Source organism: Pipistrellus kuhlii, unplaced genomic scaffold (genome assembly GCF_014108245.1).
Source record: "Pipistrellus kuhlii isolate mPipKuh1 unplaced genomic scaffold, mPipKuh1.p scaffold_m20_p_2, whole genome shotgun sequence".
Classification (NCBI taxonomy): domain Eukaryota; kingdom Metazoa; phylum Chordata; class Mammalia; order Chiroptera; family Vespertilionidae; genus Pipistrellus; species Pipistrellus kuhlii.
This window is the reverse complement of record NW_023425515.1, coordinates 33625391-33649958: the sequence shown is the minus strand read 5'-3', so window position 1 is coordinate 33649958 and position 24568 is coordinate 33625391. Positions and strand designations below refer to the sequence as shown.

Below are 24568 nucleotides of genomic sequence, written 5' to 3'. Positions count from 1 at the left end.
ATTTCCACTTTCTGCACTCTTCCCAGTGGCCATCATCCATCTTCCTCTAACTTTGATATTAAAAAAATAAAAAAGTATTGCCGAAGCCGGTTTGGCTCAGTGGTAGAGCATCAGTCTGCGGACTGAAAGGTCCCGGGTTTTGTTTCCGGTCAAGGGCATGTACATTGGTTGCGGGCACATCCCCGTTGGGGGGTGTGCAGGAGGCAGCTGGTCGATGTTTCTCTCTCATCGACGTTTCTAGCTCTCTATCTCTCTCCTTCCTCTCTGTAAAAAATCAATAAAATATGTTTTAAAAAATAAAAAATAAAAAGGTATGGACTGGGAGGAGAGGGGAGACAGTGGGACGGGAAATATCTATAATACTATTAACAATAAATGTATATTTTAAAAAACGTATATTCATCTTCCACAGGTTTAGGACATACTTCTGATCTTGCATGCTATTTCAATATAGCAGGGATTGAGTTTATGTACAATAGTAATAAAAATAATTAATAAAAAAGAAAGTGGTCACCTTGGTTGAATGGAAATGAGGTTGCTGAAGTAATTAATAAAAAATGTCATAGACTGCAATTAAGGGAAGGATTAGCAATTTAAGCAGAAAATTTTTAACTACTCAAGGTTAAAGCACAGAACAACCTAAGAACAATAAAGACATTAACAAGTATCTTTTTTAAATATGTATAATTAACAAGTATCTTTTCTATGGGAAACGGGATAATTTTTTTTGTCCCTTGGTTGAGGTTATATTGAAAATGTTTGAATTAATAACAATAGCAGGAGGCTTCTCAAAAATAAGTATGATAAAATGGCTGCCCTTACACCCAGATATTTCATGTCTAATTGTGACAAATCACATTTATAAAAATTTCAATTTTGAATAGCTAAGAAAGGAAAACATACTTATAGTAGTAATATATTAATACTCATCAGTTCACTTATACTTAGTTATTTTTAATTTTTATGATCTAAGAAGTATCTATTTATTTATTTATTTATTGTCTAAAGTTTTACATATGTCTCCTTTTTCCCAATTGACTGCCCCCCCAACCATTCCCACCCCGGGCACGCCCCCACCATCCCAGTGTCTGTGTGTCTATTGGTTATGCTAATATGCATGCATACAAGTCCTTTGGTTGCTCTCTAACCCCCCCTCTCCTGCCATTTGTCTCTTGATCTATTCTTGCTCATCAAATTATGTTGATCATTATATCCCAAATATGAGTGAGATCATGTGATATTTATCTTTCTCCGACTGGCTTATTTTGCTTAGCATAATGCTCTCCAGTCCCATCCATGCTGTTGCAAATGATAAAAGTTCCTTCTTTTTATGGCAGCGTAGTATTCCATTGTGTAGATGTACCACAGTTTTTTAATCCACTCATCTGCTGGTGGGAATTTAGGCTGTTTCCAAATCTTAACTATTGTAAATTGTGCTGCTATGAACATATGGGTGCATATATCCTTTCTGATTGGTGTTTCTGGTTTCTTGGGATATATTCCTAGAAGTGGGATTACTGGGTCAAAAGGCAGTTCCATTATTTTTAACTTTTTGAGGAAACTCCATACTGTCTTCCTCAGTGGCTGCACCAGTCTGCCTTCCCACCCGCAGTGCACCAGGGTTCCTTTATTCTCCATATCCTCACCAACAGTTGGTTTCTTGATTTGTTGATGATAGCCATTCTGACAGGTGTGAGATGTTATCTCATTATTGTTTTCATTTGCATCTATTGGATGTTAAGTGATTTTGAGCATGTTTTCATATGTCTCTGGGCCTTCTGTATGTCCTCTTTCCAAAAGTGTCTATTTAGATCTTTTGTCCCTTTTTTGATTGAATCGTTTATCTTCCTTTTTTTAAAATTGTATGAGTTCCCAGTAAATTTTGAAGATTAAACGCTTATCTGAAATAGAATTGACAAATATGTTCTCCCATGCACTGGACTTTCTTATTGTTTTGTTGATGTTTCTTTTGCTGTGCAGAAGCTTTTTATTTTGATCTAGTCCCATTTGTTTATTTTCTCCTTAGTCTCCATTGCCCTAGGAGCTAGGTCTGTAAAGACATTGCTACAACATATGAGCTTGCCTCCACTTTGTTTACTTCCTTTTTCAGTGATTCCTTCTTTTCTTTTGTATGCAGGTTGTTTCTTTGTCTCTCCGTGATTGCTCCTCTCAGAGTGTCTGGTTATATAGCTCTCTCTCTCTCCTGCATTGACTTAAAGGCACAAATACAGCACTACAAGATACAATGCACAGGGCACCAAACAAAAATTATTCATTATAAATACTAATAACCCCAAATAAGTGACTACCAGAGAAAAGAGAATTAGGAGATAGAAAACAGTGCAAAAATTATGTTGAGAAGAGGGAAAAATGTAAGAGAGAAAAGAGAAGAAAAAAAGAAGGGGGAAAATATATATATATATATATATATATATATATATATATATATATATATACACACACACACACACACACACACACACACCACCGTATTTTCTGGCATATAAGACGACCCCCTAATTTTACAGTTAAAACATAGGTTTAGGTCTATATTCGCTGTATAAGACTACCCCCCACTTCAAAGAAAAGACTTACTTTGCCGTCAAGATCTGCAGGTAATTTTTGTGCAATTTTGGTCTTTTGCCCTCGATTTTCGGTTAACTTTTTTTCGTTTCAAAAGTAGTCTTATACGATATATATATATATATATATATATATATATATATATTAAGAAAACTCCAAAACAACAACAACTAATCCAAAAAATGCAAACAACAAACACCCAAACAACAAATACCCAGATGAATCTGAGGAGGCATAGTTTTCTCTAGGCCCATGGTCAGCATACTGTGGCTGGTGAGCCACATGCAGCTCTTTGGACCTTAAGTGTGGCTCTTTTACAAAATTCCACAGCCTGGGAGAGCCTATTTTGAAGAAGTGGCATTAGAAGACGTTTAAGATAGAAAAATTTGGCTCTCAAAAGAAATTTCAATCATTGTACTGTTGATATTTGGCTCTGTTGACTAATGAGTTTGCCGACCACGGTTCTAGGAGATACTGTATCTGACCTTTCTGTCCATGGATTGCCTCACCAGCTGTGTTTTATTTGCCAGTTCCAGGTGGGTGTTGTTCAATTCAGCTGTTCCTTCTATCTGCTCTGTGAGAAGGTGCAGGGCCCATGCACGTATTCAGCACTGCTTTGTCTCCCCTGGACAAACTTTTTAGGCACCCGTGTTCAGGGAGGCTGGAGTCTCAGTGTTGGTGGGTTCGCAGTAGAGGCAGCTGGTCCCTGGGTGTTGTGGTTGTAGGGTCCCGGGAGGTGTCTGAAGTCTCACCAGTTGAAAGTAAGGCTGGGCTTCTGATCACACTCAGTCTCCCCTTCAAGATGGCATGGTCTCTGTGGCAGAGCTGGCCGCTCCAGGAGAGATTTCAGCAGTAGTCGAGGCTGCCCAGCCAGGGGAACCTGATCCACCAGTCCCCAACAGTCCTATGGACGATAGCTGTCCCTCACTCACAAATATAGATACTCCCCACATGTCCACACACTCTCCTTTCCTTCTCTCACTCCCACACTGTCTTGCAGCCTGCCATCCCGTTGGCAACCATCTTGGATCCCCATAAGAAGTAGTAATTTAATTCAGAATATTTCATAATTTCACCACTCTCAATGTCTATTTTTAATAAATTACTTCTGTTTCAATAAGAAAGATTATACTCTCCTGCTACATATTATGGAAAAAAAAGTTACTGTCTTATCAGTACAATAAGAAAAAATTGTTCATAAGCTAAAATTTTATTTAAAAAATGTTTTCAAAGCCTTTGGCAGATTTTGTAAAGTTACTTTAATGTATTTTCAACCCTGAATTTATAAAAATATTGAACAAAACTCTAGTCAGGTTTATGTGAAACAGCTAAGTTTTAATTCTAGTATTCTGCATTTCTTTTTTTAATTTAAATTCTTATAGAGTGAGTCAGATCAAACATTGTATAGAAAATAAGTAAACTAGATATTTTGCTTTGTCAAAGTCAATAATGTTCAAACTTCAGTATGTCTTGGGTGGAGCCCAGGGATGTTATTTTTAACACTGATTCTGGTAGTTCTGATGCAGCAAGACTTTGAACCTCTGTAAAACACAACAGGTTAGAGAACTCAGTAACAGGTTTCCATTTAATTTTGTTTGGTATGTGTTTGGGTGCCACTGTCAAAATGATATTTTCATTCATATTAATATACCCAGTTATTTTGAACATTATTTCAACATTTTGTGAACCCATTATAGTTCCTTTTAGCTTGACCAAAAAGTTCTTTCTGCAGTTTGAGTCTCCATTCTTGCTTCCAAATTTTACCAAAGGTAACCGAACATTCTTAATCAATAATTAAAACTGAATTTGGCTGCCTATCGTGAATATAAATACAATTGTAAAAATGTTTATCTGGACATTGTGCTTACTAAACACAATTATCTGAGATGCGTTTACTAAATTTGACCATCTATACGTGTAGCAAAGGAGGTCTCGGAACATTAAGTTTGAGGATTATAGAAATCTACTGGTAAAGTATCAGGATTTAACTTTCCAATCAAGGTTTTTTAGCCAGTTCAAGAGCAATATGTAGCCTTTCTATTCAAGTAATATTGCTTCCAAATTGGAAAGGCTATTTCAAATACACTCTCTCTTCATAACTGAAATTGTCAGACTCTTGTGGAAGGAAAAATACAAGATTCTTTGTATACATGGTCAAGGGAGGTTTTAATTGGGACCAAAGCAGTGGTAGTAGTTCTTGAGGGAGCAATCTCTCTCAAATCATTGTTACCTAAACCCTCTCCACTTACTTGTGCAACAGATTTCTACTAGATTTTAAGAAATTTCATTGCTCTTTTAATATTATCACTTTAATAACCGAAGAGAAGCAAAGTAGCCTTTTAAAGGAGCATTAGGTAAGATGTAATTATTATTTCTTTGTTTTTTGTTCTTAGAAAACTTGTAGGTTAAATTCAGACATATCAATATAAAATACGTAAAAACATCTTCCAAACTGAAAGAAGTTGTAGTATAACTCAACTTGAATCAAATATCTGAGAGGCCTCTGGAGCATCTAGAGATGAAAAAGTTTTATTTTTATTAAATCTTTGAGATAATTGAGACCAATATATATATGGTTTTCCAGTTTGCATACATTTGGGAACTTTGCTTAAATAATTATATTATAAATAATATACATTTGATCAAATAATTATATTTTGGTTCTCTGCAATTTGTATGGGAGTTGGTTTTTTAATTTGTTTTATTTTGTTTTTGTTTTAGTGCACAGTCTGAGACCACAGAAATGGACAGTCTTCTTTTAAACCTAAAAACACTCCTAATTCAGTAACACATAGCATGAACCATAATACAGACTGTTCTAATAATGGATTAAGACAGGTGTTTTCTGTGTTTCACATGATAGAATAGAATGAGCTAAGCTCCCTTTGGAGACTGAGTTTTCTGAATCAACTTGTTTACCGAACTGCTAAGACTTTCGGCTTTATTTAGAAAAGTCTCAATAGGGTATTTGAGGCCAGGCTCTAAATCCCTGCCTGCATTGTGTCAGTTTACATCTCCATTATTAATACAGAATGGATTAGATTTATATCACTCTTTTCTGTTTGAGAAGAGAGACTCTTCGGTCTTATCTATTATAGTTTCCCAGCCTGTGAAATGAATAAGGATTTATATAAAGACAATATTTAAGATCTCTTCTAGGTTTAGCATGCTATGAAAATATAAGATAATTCAAATCTTTATTGGAAATTCTTTATTGCTAAATAAATAACCTTATTTAGCAAGATTATTAACTATATGTGTCAATTTTTTTTTCTGAAAGGAAGAGTTCTATTGTTGCCATTATTTCTGTATTTTCTTGTAAAATACTTTGGTAGATGGTCTCTCCACAATTTCAGCTGAATTTCTAGCAGCAGTTGAAACTAAAGTAAATATATATATATTTTATCAGTACCCAAAGTATTTTTATTGCTATACTAGCAATGGATTTTTGGATGTTTTTAAGGGCCACATAAAAATAGATTCAAGAAAGATATTAAATTGAATTCCTAGATTAAAATGTTTGGTTTAAAGAATTTTCTACAACAAATTTCATGTTTATATATGAAAAGTTATATAACCTTATATGAAAATGTCATGAAGTATTTTCTACACTATAATAAATGTATTTCCCAGGAGGAAAAAATTAAAATATTTAAAATATATTACAGCCGAAACCGGTTTGGCTCAGTGGTAGAGCGTCGGTCTGCGGACTGAAAGGTCCCAGGTTCGATTCCAGTCAAGGGCATGTACATTGGTTGCGGGCACATCCCCAGTAGGGGGTGTGCAAGAGGCAGCTGGTTGATGTTTCTCTCTCATCGATATTTCTAGCTCTCTATCTCTCTCCCTTCCTCTCTGTAAAAAATCAATAAAATATTTTAAAAAATAAAATAAAATATATTACATTAAGATTATAAAACCATCATAGATCTTTTAAACATGCATCTGTTTATAGAATTAACAGTATTATTTTATTGTACCATAAGTAAATGAGTTGGTGACAACTGTCCATTGCACAACATTATCAACTCATTTGAGCCACAAATGTGTCCTTGGTATGTGTGTATAAGAAATATGCTCATTTCCCCCTCATCATATCAGCCACAGGCTTACTTAGCAGTAAGGTTGAAGGTGAAGAAATATGTTAAAAGTATTCTTCTTTCTTTCAAACAGCATCCCAAACATGGCATAAATAGCCTGAAATTATAAAATACTTAACTGGGCTTTTAATTATCTACACCTGACTGCTAAAATGTAAAGTAAATTAGGTTGCCCAAATTAGCACATCAAATAACAGTAAATATATTTCTTAATGGAAAAATTAGGGATATGCACAAAAAAGGGTTATACTGACAAAAAATATTTACAATATAGCTGACAAGAGCTTTTAGTAAACTATGAAGAATGTTGTCACAAATTGCCAATAAGTTGATCAATATGCAAGGATACAGAGGGGACTTTCTGGAGAGAAACTTCAAGTGGTTAACAAACATGAAAAGATGTCAAATTAATTAATAGGGAAATGCAATGAAAGATACCACTTTATACTCATCATACCAAGAAAAAAATTTTTAAACCAATCAATACCTGTTGTTGTCAGGGGTGGAACTGTAATTATACAATGTTGAAGATCTGACAGCATTTTTAAAGAATTTTCAAATTAAAAATTAAAAATGTGTACCCTCTATTCATCAATTCTACTCCTAAAAATGTATCTGAAAGAACTAAAATAATCAGAATATGCACAAAGATGCCAATTGCAGGATTGCTCAGAATTGGGGGGGAAGGAAATCAAGTGAATGTTCATCTAAAAAGTGGTTAAGTAATCATGGTATATTTATACCTAGAATAACATGCAATAATTAAAAAATAGAAATAAAGCTATATGAAGATTGATTTAGGTGATCATAGATGAGCTAAAGCTGTAAGAGAAAAACAAGATATAAAGTATAACATAGTATTTGTAAAACAAGGACAATCCCGCTAATGGATATATGTACAAGATCAAATTATTTACCTACCAACATGTGTGTTTGACTGTGGCTACAGTTAAAATAGAGAAAATACATACTACATTGTTAATTATGCATGCATTGACAGAATCTGCATTTGGTGATATGAATATTGGGAAGCAGGAGTGGGCAAGGAAAACAAAACAAAACTGAGACCAGAATATAAAAAGATACATGTGACATGACCCCATTAAAGCATTTATGTCAAGTTGCATGTGTGTATATTTATTTCCTTAAATTTTTAAATTTAAAATGATTAAAACTGTTTTCAAATCGCATTCACAGATCATTGTTTGAGAGCACAATAAAAAATAAATATAATTAACATTATTTATTGACCCCCCTTTCAAAGGATGTACTCATAGGTTTAGTTACAAGAACAAGGTCTGAAGCCTTATTTTATGAGCCATGACAACAACAAAATTCAATAAAAACTTAAAATATTCTCCACTAGTGATAAACTATGTAACACTGCACAACCATTGAAAACGGTATTGTGAAAGTACACACATTTATAGGTAGGAAGCTTATAATGTGTTAAATAAAAAACAAGTTATAAAATGATGTATACATACTGATCCCTTTTTACCATTTATGCATTTATCAAAAACAATAGAAAATGGGCAAAATCAGAAGTAGTTGACAAGCCAGATATCAATAAAATTAAAAACTTCTGCTTTTCAAAAGACAATGTCAAGAGAATTAAAGAAGCAACAGACTGAGAAAAAATATTTGCAAAAGACACATCTGATATCCAGATAAAGTACTAGTATCCAAAATATACAAAGAACTCTTAAAAACTTAACAATAAGTAAGCAAGCAAACAATTTGATTTAAAAATAGGCTAAAGACCTAAACAGACACTTTACCAAAGAAGATATACATATGGCAAATAAGTATATGAAAAGATCCTCCACATCACATATAGTCAGAGAAATTCAAATTAAAACAATGAGATACTTCTACACACCTGTTAGGATAGACAAAATCTGGAATGCTGACAACACCAAAAGCTAGCAAGGACATAGAACAACAGGAATTGTCATTCACTGCTCTCATGGGAATGCAAAAACGGTACAGACACGTCGGAAGACAGTTTGGTGATTTCTTACAAACTTAAACATACTCTTATCATATAGTATTTGTGCTCCTTAGTATTTATCCAAGGAGTTGAAAAATTATATCCACACTAAACCCTTTACCTGGACATTTATAGCAGTTTTCTTAAATTATAATACTAAAACTTGGAAGCAATCAAGATGACTTTCAGTAGGTGAGTGGATAATCTGGGGTACCTCCAGACAATGGAGCATTATTCAGAACTAAACTGAAGTGAGCTATCAATCCACAAAAGGACATAGAGGAACCTTACATGCATATTACTAAGTGATGGGGGAAAACCAATCTTAAGAGGCTACATCTATGTGAATCCAAATACATGACATCTGGAAAATCGCATTCACATCTCTTTGCCTATTTGAAGAATAGGCAAAGCAGAGGATTTTTAGGGCAATAGAAATATTCTTTCTGATATTATCATTCTGGATGCATGACATTATATCTAGAATGTACAATACCAAGAATGAACCCTAAGATAAACTGTAAAGTTTGGCTAACTATGATGTGTCAGTATAGGTTTAGTCCTGGTAACCAATGTACCATTCAGGTTAAGTGATGTTGACAATGGAGGAGGCATGTGTGGGAGCAAATATATGGGAAATCTATGTATTTGCTTTTCAATTATATCATGAACCTATAACTACTATTAAAAAAATAAAGTCTTAAAAAATGAAAAATGGGTAAAAGATATGAGAAGACACTTCATCAAAAAAACTTACATGAATTGCTGACAAACTTAGGAGTTATAATATTCAAATTCACTAGTAGCCAGGTAAATAAAAATTAAAGAAGCAAATATTTACATAATCTCTGAAAGAACATACACCAAAATGTGAACACTGAGCTCTGGGTGATGGTTTTATTAATTTTCATTTCTTTCTTTGTCTTACGTATGTTTTCCACAATAAACATCTGTTGCTGTTGTAATGACAAGGTTTGCGTTTTTAAGTGCTATTCAAACCCAAAAGATATGGTCATGCAATTTTTAAACTCATTTTTCTCACCACTGGAAGAGCCAGGTCAAGAATCAGGTATTTCATGAAGACTTCTCAAACAGTTCCATCTCACATTCTTCTTTACCATTTTGGACATTTTTGTGCATTTATAGTCTATTAGTTTATTACTTGCACTTTAGTTGCTTCATTTTTAGAAATTTTAATTATTTAACAAATAGTTACTGAGGGCTTCAGTACTGCACAGTACCTCCTTATGAGTAGGGACCATTTGTGACACTTCCATCGCCTGCTTTCTCTCCTCCAGCTTTGGCCTAAAATCAGTGTTTGAAAAACACACAGTGGTAGATTTTTTCCCATCTGTATAACAAATTCCTATTGAGAGCCTACTGTGCATGATAATGAGGCTAACTACCAAAAGGAAGCCTGGTAAAGGAGAAGGAACACTACCCCAGAAGGTAGACAGGCTCTGGCCTCAACTCTGTCATCAACTAGTTCTGTGACCTTAAACCATTGCTTAATTGGGGGCACTGGCTTTGTTCTTGCCATTTTTAATCATTAGCTGTATAATGGAATCACCTAAGAAGTGTTTTTAAATGATTACTTTTTTTTAAAGTACGTAATGCTGTTGCCCAAGCCTCCTCTGGACCAATTGTATAAGAACACCTGGAGTGGGACATGGGCATCTGGATAGTTCAAACCCTAGTTCTTCTTGGGAAAGCTACCTACTATCTCTTTTCCTCTGTTTTCTCATCTACACTATGAAGGTGATAAAGTTCTTACATACCTATAGTGAGAACTAGATGAATAAATATATCTAAAACACATAGACTAGCCATTATAAATACTCAATAAATGTTAGTTATTATTGCCGAAACCGGTTTGGCTCAATGGATAGAGTGTTGGCTTGGGGACTGAAGGATCCCAGGTTCGATTCCGGTCAAGGGCATGTACCTTGGTTGCAGGCACATCCACAGTAGGGGGTGTGCAGGAGGCAGTTGATCAATGATTCTCTCTCATCAATGTTTCTAACTCTCTATCCCTCTCTCTTTCTCTCTGCAAAAAATCAATAAAAATATTTTTAAAATGTTAGTTATTATTACTTCATAGGGTTATCATGAGAACAAAATGACTGTGGGTGTTGAATAAGTCTTAAGCTGACGAATAAAAGAACTTTGCAAACACAAATGCAATATTTTATTGCAGATGTTTTATATTTGAGTAAATGTGCTACTCAAATATAAAACATCTGCAATAAAATATTTGCAATATATAGTATGTAGGTCTGAATAGCACAGGAATTTGAAGTTAAAACTTACATTGTTATGATGTCAAGCACAATATATGTGCTAAATTACAATTTTTAAACGGACTTGGTTGCATTTTTCCCCCACTGTGCAACCTGCTTCAGTGCCTGCAGCCTTTGAGCAGAGGCCGGGCAATGGTTCAAGGCTGCAGCTTGCTCTGACATGGGGCATATGAGAGACCCAGGGAGACGGGCCTGCCATAAATGCAAACCCATGCATGACTTGGTTGCATTTTAAAAGATCGTGACAACCAGAAACAATTCGATAATGACAATTGAAAATCTCTTAACAATACAGTAGAATAGGAATTTGGGGAAATAGCTTTATCTAGATAGTGAGATTCTGGAGGAAAGGGCCCTGGCCTGATGTATTTCTGTCTCCTGAGTGTTCTACAGTGACTGGGACACATTAGGAACACAATCAATAGAAGAAAGAAATTGGGAGGTGAGGAAGTCAAATTTATGAACCCAAAGGAAAATATTAATAGGATATGTTTTTAAGATCATACAATATCTGCCTTTTAAATTTTTTATTTTGAACAAGTAATTTAATCTTTCTGCATGATTCCACTATTTCATCTGTAATATTAATGTTAGCATATGAAATATTATAACTGTTCTACTTGATTTAACATATGTGAGTGCATTTTGTTAAAAGTTAGATAACCTTCAGTAGTACAATGACGAATGAGATAGCAGAGAACTGGAGGGGTGCATTGGGTGGGATTAGCCCAGTTGGTTTCATCGATACAACAGTGTTACATAAACTGGAACAGAGGGATGCAGATCCGTGTCGGACAAATAATTACTTTTAAATATTTACTGAGTGCCTGCTCTGTATCAGAAACTGCAATTTGTGCTGGTTGGGTAGACAGGCACATACAAGCCATGGTCCCTGGCTGCATATTGTAGATGGAGCCAGGCACTTAGTTCTGTTCCATGGCCCTGGATTCATCTCTATCGTCGAGTTCTGCTGGTTTCCTGGAGGCCTGTGCAGAAATATGCCAGCAAATGAGGTCATTCCAAGACTAGTGCCAGAGAAAGCATTCCAAGTCCATCCTTCATTCTTGTGACATGATATGCATACTTGTCTTTTTAAAGTTTTATCCTGATAGTGGCATTTTACTGATTTTTTTTCAGTAAAGAACCTTTCAAAATATCACAAAGAATATGCATCCAAGTTTCTATATAAACACCGAATTGCCAAACCTTAGCAATTTCTTCCTTTTTCTAATACCTTTCAGATTTGTTACCTGAGATTTGGCTGCTATCTACACTGTGTCTGCACTTTTAAGCCCTTCAATGTATCCTATACCTTGTTTCCTTATTAGTTTTCCTGAGCAGGTGATTACACATACACTTAAAGACCACCAACATATTCCTTCTTGAGAACATATTTTCACATCCAATTTTAACTACTTGTATTTGTTGCATTAGAACAAAGATTTGTTTGCTTGGTTATTAAGAAATATTCTTTGATATGGAAGAAGTATACATGGCAGCTTGGTGTCAGAATGAATGTTAAAATTCACGAGGCTTAACCCTGGCTGATGTGACTCAGTTGGTTAGAGCCCTGGTCAGCAAAACTGTGGCTCGCGAGCCACATGCAGCTCTTTGGCCCCTTGAGTGTGGCTCTTCCACAAAATGTCGATACCATGGCCTGGGCGAGTCTATTTTTGAAGAAGTGGCATTAGAAGAAGTTCAAGTTGAAAAAATTTGGCTCTCAAAAGAAATTTCAATTGTACTGTTGATATTTGGCTCTGTTGCCTAATAGGTTTGCCAACCACTGTGTTAGAGCATCATCCCATGCACCAAAGGGTCATGGCTTTGAATCCAGGCCAGGGCATTTATCCAGGTTGTGGGTTTTTCCCTATTTGGGGTACTAAGCAAAGTGGGGTAGGGGTGACTGAGCTCGCTCTCTCTCTCTCTCTCTCTCTCTCTCCCTCCCTCTTCCTTTTCCTCTCCCTCTCCTTTTCCCTCTCCCTCTCCCTCCCTCTCTCCTTTTCTCTCTTTCTGGAATCAATGAAAAACATATCCTCAGGTGAGGATTAAAAAAAATATTTATGAGGCTTAGTTTCTTTCTTTAATTAACAATGGTCTTCTTTCTTAATCACTGCACAATTACTAATTAACTGATTCCCCACTCGTTTAAAAAGAAATCATAGAATTAACAGCACTAAAAAAAAATTATCTAGTACAAACTCCTACTTTGGAAGTGGATAAACTGAGCTCAAAAGAGTTAAGAAGGAAAAAGTGAAAAAAAAAAACAGGGCTAGAACCCAGATGCTGACACAGACCAAAGTCCTACTCTACCTACTTTCCAAATCAACCATCTGTGGTCATTCTTTTCCTGTATCCTTAATCTTTTGCACCATCTCTGAAACATACTGTAAAAAATCCAGTTTGTGTTAAAAGTGGATTTAACAAAGAGGCAAACTTCAGAAGGGTCCGCAGCAAAGTGCTCACTGCTGAGCTTCTGCCCCACTTTACTTGGTAGCAGCCCCTGAGTTCGTTTCAGCTGGCCTGGACTGGCGAGGCAGGGGTGGGGGTGGGGGGAGGGGCGTTCTGGGGGCATTAAGCCAGAGCTCTCCTTGTTGCTCGATTTTAGGTTCACAGGAAAGCAAACCACCAGGGGATGTTCTGATGTACCTATGAACTGCAGCTGAGCCACTCAGGGCCTTCTCAAAGCAAAGCTCTGCTGGGTTTTCTCGGTGCAGCATTCTAAAAGTTGACACAGCAAGAATTGCTTCTCACCAGATTCTATTTTTAAATCCCAGCCCAAAACAAGACTTTAACTTTGAGACTTTTCTGAGCCATCTTTGGTGAGCCTTACCATCTTGCTAGAAAGATTGCTCTGTGGTTACACGCTGTCAACGCAAACTGTTAGAAGAGGAAAGAAGGAAAGGAGGGAGCGAAGGGGAAGAAGGGGAAAAGAAGGAAAGAAGAGAGGGAGTGAAAGATGTCAGATTATGTGAGCTAATTTTTATTGAATGTGTTAAATGTGACAAATACTTTGCACCCATTAATTATTTTCCCCATCAACAGTTCAAGGAGATATTCTGTTATAATTCTCAAATGAGAAAATGTAGGCATAGAGAAGTTAAAAGGAAAACACCTTGCTTCAATCTATTCATCTAGTATAGGGGTGTCGAACTCAATCAGAGAAGGGGCCAAAATCTAAAATCCAGCCTAAATCGCGGGCCGAATGGTTTACTGAACAGTCATAAACTGTCATTGTGATGGAAACGCAGCGGAGTGCAGTGATGACAGCGCGGTGCGGGCCACACTGCAAGGCCTGGTGGGACGGATTTGGCCCGCGGGCCTTGTGTTTGACACATGTGATCTAGTAGATGGCAGAGCTGGCTGTAAACCAAGCAATCTGACCTCAGAGACTGACCTCCTACATCTCCACTCGATATCTGAGATGGATGTCTGTTTAAAATTCACTAAAAGGCTGCTGACTTGTCCTGAATTTTTGTTTTTATGCTTGCTCAGACATGCACTTTTGCATTATAAAATCCCAACTTTCAAGCAAATGGGAATATGCTGGAGGCAGGAGGCTGAGCTGAAAAACTCAGATTTGGATTGGCAAGAAAATTTCAAGTTCCAAGTCTTCTCTGCTACTTAGAGGTTGTGTGACCTTGGACATGGCCCTGTAAAAAAAAAAAAAAAAAAAAAAAAAAAAAAAAAAAAAAAAAAAAAAAAATCCTACACCTTTAGGGCTTTCCATTTCCTCATTTGAAAACTAAGAAAAATATAAATAAACTCATGGTAATATGAGGAGAATTAATAAGATAACATACAGTCTTCATTATAGTGAATAGCAAACCATCTTCCCCAAGGCAAATTTATTATAACAAATTGAAATGTCGGTTTCATTTTGTTACTATTGCAAAAGTTCATCTATCTGTATATGAATTCTCATAAATACATGAATATATATGTGTATATATATATATATGTGTGTGTGTGTGTGTGTGTGTGTGTGTGTGTATGTGTATATATGAAAAAAACAATTTGAGATTGTTCCTATGAGAGCTAGCTAGCTATTATTATCATTATTATCTTATTAGGTATTAATATGTACATGCACTATGTTGGGATCAATATACAAAGACAGTGAAATTAATGCCATTAATATTCCTTTGCTAAAAAAAAAATAATAATAAAAATAAATAAAAGTACCTTCTCCAGAAACTCTGACCTCCCTAAACTCCCAAAACTTGGCCCCTCTCCTACTTCCACACCCAGCCGAATCTCACCAGCATTGCCCCTGCGCATCCTATGGTTGAAGGGCCCTTCGGGAGCCACCAGGAAGCTCGACTCATGCTTTCACATGTGGGACCTCTCTTTGGCCCTAGTGCTGCCTCCTCCTGCCTCTGCAAGTAGGGCTCGTGCAAACAGTGCCTTATTCTGAAGGCGCTGCCTGGAGAGAGGCTCCACGTGTGAAGCCTACAGGACCAAACTTAGGAAAACAGAGAGAAAATAGGATGCAAAGTTGGTTGGCCTTGCCTGGATTCTCAAGGCTTGTTTTTTTGTTTTGTTTTGTTTTTTTGGTTTTTTGTTGTTTTTTAGTTTTTACAGAGAGGAAGAGAGAAGAATAGAGAGTTAGAAACATCGATGAGAGAGAATCATCGATCAGCTGCCTCTTGCACACCCCCTACTGGGGATGTGCCCGCAGCCAAGGTACATGCCCTTGACCGGAATCGAACCTGGGACCTATCAGTCTGCAGGTCAACGCTCTATCCACTGAGCCAAACTGGTTTCTGCTCAAGGCTTGTTATGTGGCTCTAGCAGTCTGAGGTGGGGTCAGGGAAGAAACCGTTAAAGGTGGTGATGGCCAGCAACCACCCAAAGCTAATTTGCATCAGGCCTGCGAAGCAGAAGAGTGACATGTCCACTTTTTCTATCACCTCTACATTGGAACTTTGAGCAGTGAGTTGAGGTGGTCGTCAATATAATCATCTCTAGCTTCAGCCTGAAAAAGGCTGCATTTCTGTTGTGGCTCAAGCCAGCCATTGTTCTGAAGCTTCTTCATTGGCCGTTCATCTATTTCTGTCTTATTGATGGAGCCCTTTCATATTTGACCTAAGAGTTGGATGAAACCCAAGCTACTCTGGCCTCGTACAGGGTTACACTGATACGCTGAGTAAGGAAAATATTAATAACAGGACCTAATATATACTAAGTATTATTTCACATGCGTGGGCATATGTTATTTTCCCACAATCCTTACATGTAGACAGAAGAAATGGGCTGGGAGATCTCAGGATCCTTGACCAAATTCTAAACATATCTCAATACCCAGCCCCTGTTTCTATTGTGCAAGAGCTGAAGTATGTTGTTCATGCTGATATAATCAAAAGGCTATTTTTTTTCCATCCAAAGATGAAAAAAGAGCTCAGGAACATAAGGTCAGCAGACCTGAATTTGATTCTGGGTTTTAGCACTTTCTGAATGGACAAAGCACTTTTTTCTCTCCCAGAACCTATTTTCTCAGCTATAAATAGGAAGAATAATACCTACCTTCATGGAATTGCCTAGGGAAAGTAGAGGATATAAACCATGTATAAGTATTTGTAAACTCTAAAGCTATAACCATTAAATGCAATTCAGATATATACTAAGTAACTAATGCAAGTAATCATAAGACTAATTGGATAATTTTAACATAATCTATTATGGTATTTTCCACCAGAATCTAAAAGAGATAAATTGACTATGTTTATTATTATTAGAGAGAAAATAAAAAACTAATTTTTAAAGACAAATTGTTCTATCACCGCAGAATAAGTTTACATTCTTTCTAGTTTAACATTGATCTTTAAACTTTTGTCTCAGCACCCCTCTATACTCTTAAAAAAATATTAAAGACCCCCAAAAAGCTTTTGTATATATGGATTATATCTATTGGTACTTACCATATCAGAAAACTAAGAAAAAAATTAGCTATGTACTTATTAATTCATTGAAAAAATAGCAACAAAATACTCATCACGTTAGCACCAAAAACATATTTTAAACTGTTTTACATTTTTGCAAATCCTTTTAATAGAAAACCTGAATAGAAGAAAACTGCATTCTCATATCTGCTTTTGCATTTAATCTGTTGCAATTGTTCTTTGGTTGAAATGTAAGAAGAAAAATTCATCTTCACACAAATATACAGTTGGGAAAGAAAGGAGTATTTTAATAGTCTTTTCAAATAATTAGATATTCTTTGACACTTCACAAAAACTCGACAGATGTTATCCCTTAAATTTTTGTAGCAATGTGGAAGCTGAAGTGATATCAATGAATTTGATGTACTTTTCTCATTCAAATCTACTGGTTTTTCTTACACTTTGAATGGATCTTTAACTTGTACACAGTTTTGATAGCATGCCATGTATCGATCATTTAGAAAATATTGGTTCATGTAGTTATTCATATCTTCCAAATGTTGCCATACTTCATTATACAATATCAAATGCTTCATTAACATCCCTGATCTCATCAGAAACATCTTTAGCTTTTGGGCAATTATCAAACTCACAGTAGCAAATACAAGTTTCCCAAAATTCTGTCATTGAAAACTTGAATTTTGGCAACAAATATTATTAGTTGCTTTTCTTAAAATGAGAGGTTCTCTTCATTTGTTTTCGGGGGGATACTATATTGCCAGGTTTGCATAACCATAGGTTTGTCAGTCATTTTTTCAAGTAAATATGGTTCTTACATTTATTTTAAGGTGGCCAGTTCAGTTCCCAACTAGTGCCGTTTGACGCCATCGCTTTAATTCACGCTAAGACACAGTTTTACCCGCTGCTGCTTTTGCACTATCCATGCAAACGTCAACACAGCAAAAAAGTAAACGACACCTTCGTGCTATTATGCAAATAGTTTAGCCTTGAAGACCACCTGAAAGAATCTCAGAAGCCACCAGCTTCTCCAGAAAATGCTCATGTGCTAGCACTGCCTCTCTTTCTTTTTAATGTTTTTCTTGATTTTTAGAGAGAGGGATAGAGAGAAAGAAATTTGATGAGAGAGAAACCATCAATTGGCTGCCTCCTCCACACCCAGTACTGGGGATCAAACCTGCAACTGAGCATGTGCCCTGACTGGGTATCGAACTGCTGATTTCTTGGTTCCAGGGCCAATACCCAACCACTGTGCAACACTCGCCAGGCTAGTACTGTCTTTTAAGTGTTACCTAACAGTCTTCATTCTAATAGCTTCCAGTATTTCTTAAACTTTCTGAACGAAAATCTGTTAATGCAGGTGAACTTGGATAGGTAAGGTAGATGTTGATGTGTGTTAAGTGGCCAGATTCTTATGCATTCAGAGATCATAATAATCTGGCCACTCAGTGTATTTACAGTATATTGTTGAGTAAAAAGAGTAGTTTAGTGCTTATACAACCATCACATTTATGTCATAAAAATACATATTTATGTATATATGACTAGATATCTATACATATATGTACATGTCATGTATATAATTTTTGAATGGCTTCAATAAGAGGAAATAAGAGGGGTTAGGAATAATATAAGTAATTAAATTTTTTGCTATAACACAAAATACACACTTCTTTAGTTAAAACTATCATTTTTTATAAGAATAAGCTGCTGCTTTTATAATTTTAAAATGCTTTTTCTACGTGGGGCACTGTACTATCCATTGAAATTTAGCTGCTCCTTGCTACCATCTCATTTTAAACCCCCTCTCTTGCCTACCCAGGACAATTTTATAAGAGTAAAGGAGTTTTTAAAACATTCTTTAAAGTCTATTTCTACTTCCAAAGATGCATTTAAAGTAATTGAATATCAGCCACCCTTCCATCTCTCAGTACTCTTTTATCAATACGCTTTGGGGTATTAGTCAGTTTGCAAGGACTCTTCAAAGGAACCCTTACAGGGCTCTTAAGCTGATATGAGATTCATATTCTTTACCACTGAAATTCCTCTATGCTGTATTGTTCAATAAGTCTTTCTCATTGTCTCTTTAAAATTTATTTATTACTCCCTAGTACAAGAATCAAAGATTTGGAAGTTTATTCCTAAAGAGAAAAAATGCAAAAGATTTGAATTGGCGATAGAAGAAAATGTCATTTGTCTTCTATACTCACTGGCATGCTCCAGTCTGGAGCTCTGAAGTTTGCCTACATGAAGCTGGACATCCTTCAATATTTTGCATGAAACATGCGATGGTTTTTAAATATTAATAACAAGTTATTAAGAAGCAAGACTCTCCAAACAAGCTTTGAGCAAGAAGATAAATATTGTATTTGATTACCTTCTCACCTTATCTTACTCCAGCTTTCCCCCATTATTAAGTTTTATTTTTTGACAAGTGAAAAACAAATGGAGCAACTGTATGTCTTTTCTTAACTGAGCTCTAAATACGCCCTTTCAAGTCTCTTAAGAACACATTAGCTTTGATAATATCCCAAATACACTTGAGTAAATACATTTCCTTATCAATATTTTATGCTCCCTGGTCAGTTTAGTTCTTAGGTTTGCATAAAGAATTCCTGTTGTTGATTTTCAAAAATCACAATAAAGCCTTTTAGATGCTCTGCAGCACGGAACAATCTCACATTGTATCTTTTTAAAACAGACTCCCTTTGTTTTTGTCCAATAGCAAGAAACAACAAGAAACGTTTAGATATTGTTTTAGAACTTTGTGGAGTACAAAAATTCATATCCTTCACTAAGTGCAAAGGTTTTTTTTTGCTATGTCAGTCAAAATATCTTCTCCCTCTTCTTTCTTCTCTCTGCCTCTCCTCTCTCTAATTACCCATTTCTAGCTCTGAAAAGTTTTCTATTTCATTGAATTTTTGCTAAAACAATTTTATGTGTTACTAAGTTAGGTGAGTCCCTAGAATGTGTCTTTTAGAGGCCTGTTTGCTGCTCATTTAATTCCTGACTACAGAACACATGGATACCTTTATCACTCACAGTAGCCAGTACTGAAAATGTAATTTTAATTTTAGTGATATACAACATGATGAACTAAGCATGTCATAATAGAATTGGTGTGTGGTCAGCTCTCTCCGCATCTGGTTAAGAAGGCTCCACAGCTCTCACAAACCAAACGTTCAGGAGCCCCCTCTTCTCTGCTTGACTGCAGTCTCCTCTCCTCCCGTCCATGTCCCACACTTAGCGAGTGGACTTCAGATTTGATGATGTCACTTGTCTGCTTAAGCCTATGCAATGGCTCCACATTGCCCTGGATATGAAGACAGAATTTTCAAGACTCTACCTTCCTCTCCAACCTCACCTGGGACCATCCCCCCTAATCCCTCCTGTTCTGTAGCCACACAGTCATCCTCTCAGATGTTAGAAGGCCCTGCCATCTCTTACCTTGGGTCATCCCTCTGTGTTATTCTTTCCACACCTACTCCCCAAGCCCGCAGACCAGCCTCTCTGCTCCACCTGGATGGCTTCTACTTTTCATTAGGATTTCAGTCTGGACCTTGACACAAAGTCATCCTTCTGCCTCCTTCACAACCCCAGACTCCTCTGTCGTAGGCTCCTCACATTTTTATAATTGCTTGTTTGACTATCTCCCTTCCACAGTAAGGCATCAAGCCTTGTGAGAGCAAGGACCACACCTGCCGAGTACGCCCCAGAATTTGGCACATTCATGGTAGGTGATCAAAAACACTTTGAGGGTGAATGAAAGTAGCCCAAAAATATGGCAAAATCTGTTTCATTATCACCTTACACATGATGCCCAAGACTCTTTTATGAAAATATCCAAATATTTTGAATCTATAAAATGTTAAAAATAAAAATTTAGTAATACACTTTTATTGTAAGGTATAAAATACATAAAATGTTTAAAGTGCAAGAATAAATGAACAGCCCTAACTGGTTTGGCTCACTGGATCTTTCAGCCTTTGGACTGAAAGATCCCAGATTTGATTCAGATCAAGGACATGTACCTTGGTTGCGGACACATCCCCTGTGAGGAGTGTGCAGAAGGCAGCTGATTGATGTTTCTCTCTCATCAATGTTTCTGTCTACCCTCTCCCTTCCTCTCTTCCTCTCTGTAAAAAATCAATTAAATATATTTCTTTAAAAAGAGTAAATGAACATACTTCATTCTCATACCAAGGAAAAATGAAATTACCATATTAGAGAAGCTCCCTCCATTCCTTATCTCATCACCAAATAAGGCAAATTTTATAATTGTTTATTTTTTGAAGGCCATTTCTGATCAGCTGATTAAATCATATGGAATTTCTTACAAAAAAATCAACAAACTGCCAAAAATACCAGATGTATTTGAATGTATTTGTGATTATTTTCTCCAGTAATGGATGTCATATTTGCTGAAAATGTCAGAGCAAACTCACTACCAATTACTAATTTTGTGATAGTAACATATAATCATTGACTAACTCTAGGATCCCAAATGCTAAATGGGTGACCACATAACAACAGGAAGCAACCATTGTTCTAAATCAATACAGTTTTGCCTGAACAGAGTCATGGAATATTTCAATGTCCAATATTATCAGACACACAATTTCTAGACATCAAACCCCTTTTTACCCTGACCCAAGGATTCACAGACTATTTGAGCTCAGGTGGTTGGTGGCAATACTCGATATAAATGAAATTATTTAAACTTTGGCTTTTACTACCTTTTCCCCATCACTAGCAGCAATATGCTCTATACCAAGCAAGGTGTTAGCTGTTGTCTATCATAAAGTAGTCTATGTGCTTGGCTACGTGTCCTCTGTCCTCTGCTGTTTTAATCTTTTAATGGATTGTCACCTGTCCAGCAGATAAACGATCTGTCTGGGACCCAGATCTTCCTTGCTCCTGTAAATCCTGTGCTTAGTAAAGCTCCCTCAACGAGCAGTTGCCCAGAAGCCCTTATCCACAAAGAAGATGGAAAGGAACCCTAGGCCTGCCCACCCTCTAGGGATTGCCATGTCTTATCTGTAATGTTGTCCTCAGTGAATGTATGAGTCATTGCAGAAAAGGGATGAACCAAAGAAGCCATAGGGAGACGGATGGAAAAATGATGAGAATTAGGATTCTTGAGGTGAGCAAAGCCTTCGGGAGACCTCAGAGGTGAGAGCAATGAGCTATTCCTCCAGAAAATCCATCACTCTGAGGAACAGGGAAGATTTATTTTCAGCTGCCATGGCTGCGTGCAGATCCACATGAGAAAAAAAAAAAAAAAAAAAAAGTCCTCTAATGCTATTGGAGCCATAATAAAAAACTGGTTATAAGTTAATCAGTCACATAGATGTAGCTTAATGGTAAACAACTTTAACCTTTTGCATGGATTTATGGCTGAGATACAAGCTTTGGGTTGGCTCTTGTCAGAAACAAAATGTCATAGACAAATTTTTCTCAGGCAGATTTCATAGTGTCAAAGCAACGTGTGAATTTAGAAAAGATATGAAAATAGAGGCTTAATATCCTTGGGAAACAGGAATGCTTATTGAAGCAGCTAGATTGGTATTTTCCTTCTTTCTTTTTTATTAAAGCACAAAGGTGGCTGTTTGCTCTCACAATGGCATAAAATTATCACGTTCAGATCAATTGTTATATAGGAAGTCAGCGACAGATGTGCAATGCCATGTGTGCCCACTGCCGGGTAGAAGGAAAGAGAGCTGCTGGAGAGGCCAGCGGTAATCACACCTGAGTTTGAGATTGAAGTGACAGTTTCTGCCCCGTCTTATAGGACCCACGTGTATAAAAGTAAGAAACCATGTCAAAAGGGATCAGAAGCAGAACACCAATAAATAGTTCGTTTTAAAATATATTTTATTGATTTTTTTTACAGAGAGAAAGGGAGAGGGATAGAGGGTTAAAAACATTGACCAGCTGCCTCCTGCACACTTCCTACTGGGGATGTGCCCACAACCAAGGTACATGCCCTTGACCGGAATCAAACCTGGGACCTTTCATTCCGAAGGCCGATGCTCTATCCAATGAACCAAACCGGTTAGGGCTGTTTTAAATACTTGTAGATTAGTTATTTTTCTCCAAGCTGCAAAGATATAGAATACATACTTTACTCTTTGTTTCATTTTGGGGGAGGAATGGTGACTATTTTATGTGATAGTCGTCTTTATTTGCTATGTCGGGAGCAGAAATAATGTCAGTTCTCTCGGGCTCCTTACCTCTCCTACTCAAACAACCACCCCTGCCCTGCTGAGTGATCACAGGTAAACACCATCATGTGTGAGTCACCTTGTCTGGATATAGTACCAGAACCACATAATGCCAAGAAACCTAGTAGATTGAAATACATCACTTTTCAACCATTATTGTCTTCAGCAGGCAAGAAACAATTTTTATATAACAGTCATTGCATGCTTTGTGACTGCATTTATAGCTTCAAGAGCCAGGCCTACATGAAATGAGGAAATGATTTTTGTGGAGAACAGAACCTTCCAGATAAAAGAATTGGACTCAGTTTTTCTGTGAAGAAGGACATCATTTTTTGTTGTTTTTTGCTTTTGTTTTTCTTTGAATGTGTTTTGTTTGGTTTGGGCGGTGAGGGACGGTTAAGAAGAGTTTACGGATTGTGCTCAAAGTAATGTGGAACATTGCTGAATCTGACATAACGGAAAGTTCACATTTTGTTTTTGTTTTCTGCCTACTTAATCTAAAACACACACACACACACACACACACACACACACACACACACATCATACTGTTCCTTGAAGCACACTAACCCCTTTCCCTCCAAGAAGCTATTAGCCATCCGCGGCCTGTCCTGGGGCTTGCCATTGTGTTACATGCACCTGAGGTGAAGCGTTATTACCGAGCCCTTAGCAGAGTGAAGTCTTTGCAGGAAACACTGATGATCCAAGGGTATGAAATGAAGACATGGGGATTAATATTAGTTGTAACTGCCTACCGCACCATGGATTTGTCTCAAAAAGTTGAGTTGTTTGATCACTTGCTCTTGACTGAGAACTATGAGAATCCCAGCCCTTATATCAGAGCTCCTCTTGCCTAATCCCAGTGATAGGACCTATCCCCAGCACTCGCTTCTGGGAAAGTAATTCACTGATTTGCTTTTCACATGAAAGCTGGAGGGGAACAAATCATAAACTTGTGGTAGTGCTCTTGTTTTGGAAGACTGCTGAGCCAGTGGTTTTGCTTTTCTGAGTTTTAAAAGTAAATTAAATTAAATAAACCACAGAAGAAAGAATGTATAAAAATGTGACATCATGAACTATACCTTAAAAATGCATCCCAGCAGATGGATATGCAAAAAAGCAAGAATAATAAAATGTCAGTGATATAATCTAGGTAGTAAGTATACAGGTGCTCACTATACAATTTGTTTAGCTTTGCTGTCTGTTTGAAACTTCTCATCATAAAATATTGGAAGAAATATATAAAGTGCATACCTGATAATAAATGTGTATGCTTAAGAAAATGTCATTGCACAACAACATCAGATTGAGTCATCTCAATGGATATTTATGTTGAAGAATTCTTGTCTTTGGAAAACTTGAAAAATAAAAACTTACTTTTAAGAAACTTTATAAACTCTTTAGGTTATTCTCTTACAGATCAAGAGCCACCCTTAGGGATAGGGAAGTCAGCATTTAGGGGGGACTCTGAGGC

At 36.6% G+C, this 24568-nt stretch overlaps 1 protein-coding gene and 1 non-coding gene across 5 annotated transcripts in view; one reads left to right on the top strand and one right to left on the bottom strand.

The window, feature by feature from the left end:
- Positions 1-24568, top strand: part of PEX5L (peroxisomal biogenesis factor 5 like) — a 225569-nt gene that overhangs the window by 34075 nt on the left and 166926 nt on the right. The gene's annotated exons all lie outside the window — the stretch shown is intronic.
- On the bottom strand, positions 11056-11188 carry LOC118725130. The gene has a single exon (XR_004989871.1). It is a non-coding gene; the product is annotated as a small nucleolar RNA SNORA42/SNORA80 family (small nucleolar RNA).